The 3,391-nt window shown below is 45.5% G+C and overlaps 1 non-coding gene across 1 annotated transcript; it reads right to left on the bottom strand.

The window, feature by feature from the left end:
- Positions 1 to 2,830: 2,830 nt before the first annotated feature.
- Positions 2,831 to 2,937, bottom strand: LOC148107041 (U6 spliceosomal RNA). Its single transcript, XR_015723217.1, has one exon. It is a non-coding gene; the product is annotated as a U6 spliceosomal RNA (small nuclear RNA).
- Positions 2,938 to 3,391: the final 454 nt, after the last annotated feature.

Here is a 3,391-nt window from a genome sequence, read left to right as displayed (position 1 = left end):
CTCCAAATAGATTTCTCTATTAATAGCTGGCTATTGGGTCCCTCCCGAAAACAAGATCCACGGGAGTGCTGGAAGTCATGTGTTGCCTACAAACAAGGGACACACTCTCTGAGAGAAGCAAACCCAGGGCCCAACCTGCACGGCAGCCTTCCAATAGGCTGTCTCTCCCTTCCAAATACCCGGTACAGAGACCTCTTAAACCCATAGTGATACCCCTCTCTGCTCCTTGTGTATTTCCACATCTCTTCGATCCGATAGACAAGAAAAGCCCTGAGGGGGTCTTGGAAAGTGTAAGACATCACACAGGATACTGGCCCTGTCAGCGGGAGAGACTAGGTGGACTCCAGTAGAGGAAGAGTAACAGCTAATGTCCATAGCAGTGTAGCACCGAACTCTACTAAGCCTTCCACATACTGTACTCACTTTACCTACCCAGTACCCCTAGGAGGTAGGTACTATCTGGGATTTCATTTTCATTTTACTGTTGAGGAAACTGAGGAATAGATTCTAAGTAACTTCTTCAATGTCACACAGCCGGTATAATAGCAAGACTCGATTGCTGGCGGTCCCGCCCCTGCCTCAGCGCTAAAGCCTGTACCTCTCCATGGTGACTGGACATTTCTCTGACAACAAGACTTATTTCCCATGACTTTTTCTCCCTTTCAATTTTTTCCCCGTTGTATGAGTTTAGCTGCTGAAGACCTCATCTTCCTGGGACAAAATTTTCTCTCACTTTTCCATCTCTGGCCCATTTCGTCAATCCCTTCTAACTTGACCTTCACCCTGCTATTCCCCCCCCCCAATCTTGAAGCCTTGTGGACCTCTCTCTCCCCTTCTTTGGAGCTGGGAACTGAGACGGAGTCTGCAGTGGCAAGAGAGCCAACCTACACGGTCAAGAGCAGGGTGTGAGTGTGCTCATGTCGCCAGCTTCTTTGGGGGCTCTCTGCTGTCCCCTACACCTCGCCTTTCACTCTTTTGTTCACATTGCTGCTCCTGGCCTGTTGGTCCTCCCACCCCATCCACTGTCCTTTCCCACCTTTTTTACTGCTGTATCTTTTTCTCAGCCTTGCTTTCCTTCTGCTACAGGTCAATCTCTGGAATATTTTTTCCCCTCAGTTCACTCGTTCTATATCTCGCTGAAGGTATATCTGTGTCTGTTTTTATTGCCCATTTTCCCCCCTCTGGCCAGCCACAAGAGGGAACAGGAGTTCACTACTCCAGGATGAAACCTGTTCTCTTTTAACATGGTTCAGAGGCCTTTGCATTTGTCTCCAGCATCAACTCTGGCCACTTGTGCTCCAACATGGCGCTGTAGCCACAAGGAACTTCATTTTTTCCCTAAAGATGCTCTGCCCTGCACAGTTGCCCTTCCTGTTGTTGGAGAGACTTTACCACCCCGAACCCAGTGCTCAGCTAACTCCCACTCCTTGTTAAGCCTCAGACGCTGCTTCCTCCAGGAGGCATTCCTGGCTGAGGCGTCTGTCCTACGAGTGTTTCCACCCTGTGTTTCTACTGATAGGGCAATGATCACATGGACTGCCTGTTTGCTTATACCCTTCTCCCTTAGATCTTTGAAGGCAGATTGACTTCTAGACTTACTTCCTTTCCACACAGTACAGTAAAAATGGGGCTTCGGGTAGCCTTCCCTCCCGGCTACTCTCTCCCCACACCATCCTCCAAAACATTGGCTCATTTTTGCCAGATTTGGGAATTCTGCAAGCCCAAATACTATCTGCTTTTTCTACCAAGTCTCAGGAGACTTCTATCCCCTGGGGGTGTTTCTTCTGGGGCTTCTCATGTCAACCTTTATTGTTATTAATCATGGAAGAATTATTGTTATTAATCATGGAAGAAAGTGAGGTTACGTAGAGATTTTGTGGACTCCTTCCAACAACTGTGCTGGTGGTTCCGCTCAGAGGTAGGAAACCTGGAGGAAAGCGCTCGCATGTCATTCGCCGGACCCACTGCCCCTAACAACAGTGTGAGGTCCTCCAAGACAAGTACCACACCGCATTCTTTTCCTCCCTTGCCCAGTGCCCTAAGAAACATTTGTTGAAATGCTTTATTCCTATGTATACGTGTATGTGTGTGTATGTACATGTGTGTATATATATATACACTATATATGTATACGTGTATGTGTGTGTATGTACATGTGTGTATATATATATACACTAGAAGTATGTATAGGGAGTCCTTCTACATAGACAGGTTTCATTCATACACACACACACAGAGTTTAGGAGTATAGGATAGGGATGGGATATAGGTCCTAGATGACAAGACAGTACTCCCTCCGGTTTTTCTGCATGCATCTGAGAAGTTGTGTTTGGGCCAGGGGTTGGGTTCCGAGAGGACCCAATCAGTTTCAAACACCTTCAAATCTGAGCTGAGAACGTTTATATGGTCTCCTAAAGGAAAACAGCCTCCCCAGCAGCTGTTGCCAAAGAAAAAACACATCATTGCCTAGCCGAAGTGATACCCCGAGACTCCGCCTGCAGGCTCTGTTTATGAAATGAATATCTGAACATTGTCCAGTCAGTTCCCATCCTCTCATTTCTCTGCGTGCTCCCCAACCCTAGAGAGGGGATGTGAACCGTGGCAAGCTGAGGTCTCTATGGCTGGCTTCGGCGGCTGGGCGCGTTCTGCTCTGGCCTCCATCCTGGCAGAGGCAGAACCCTGCAGCTGACCCTACCTCCCCTCTCCAAGCCTTTAGTTCCAGTAGCTTTCTTGAGGAACTTAAGCCACATCTCATGAGGTAAATTCCTCAATCATCTTCCTTTATGTGATTTTTCTTAGCTATTTTAATTTACTTTGTTTTAATTTTTTTTTTAATACGGAACGCTCTGCAAACTGGCGTGTCATCCGCGCACAAGGTGCACGCTCATCTTCTCGGTATGGTTCTGATTTCAGTATATGTGCTGCCCAAGTAGGCTCTTCTCTTAGCTATTTTAAACATTCACTCTCCCACATGAATTCTAGGGTCGTCACTTCCAATTTTGGAACAACAAACTAAAGGATTCCTAAGGAGGTATTTTTAAATCCCCAACCACAATTGCATTTTAAAAATCAAAGTTCTCCTTGCCTGTCGAATAGTTTTTGCTTGATATACTTCGCTGTTGTATTGCTAAGTGCATACAAATTTTTGACAATTGACTCAACCTAGCTCATAGTAATACTGCTATTTCTGCTCTCTTGTATACATATTTGCATTTGTCCGTTTATTTTCAAGGTTTTGGAAGCATCTTGTTTCAAGTATATTTCTTGTTTAACAGCATGTAACAGGCTTATTTTTTTAAACCTAATAACATAGTCTGTTTTAATAGGAAAATTCAGCCCATTAACATTGCACGATAGTTGTTATACTGTTACACTCCTTTTTATTCCTTTT

Source organism: Ursus americanus, chromosome 36 (assembly GCF_024610735.1).
Source record: "Ursus americanus isolate L20-20 chromosome 36, mUrsAme1.1.p, whole genome shotgun sequence".
NCBI classification, from domain to species: domain Eukaryota; kingdom Metazoa; phylum Chordata; class Mammalia; order Carnivora; family Ursidae; genus Ursus; species Ursus americanus.
The sequence above is the reverse complement of the archived record's forward strand: the minus strand, read 5'-3'. Positions and strand labels throughout refer to the sequence as shown.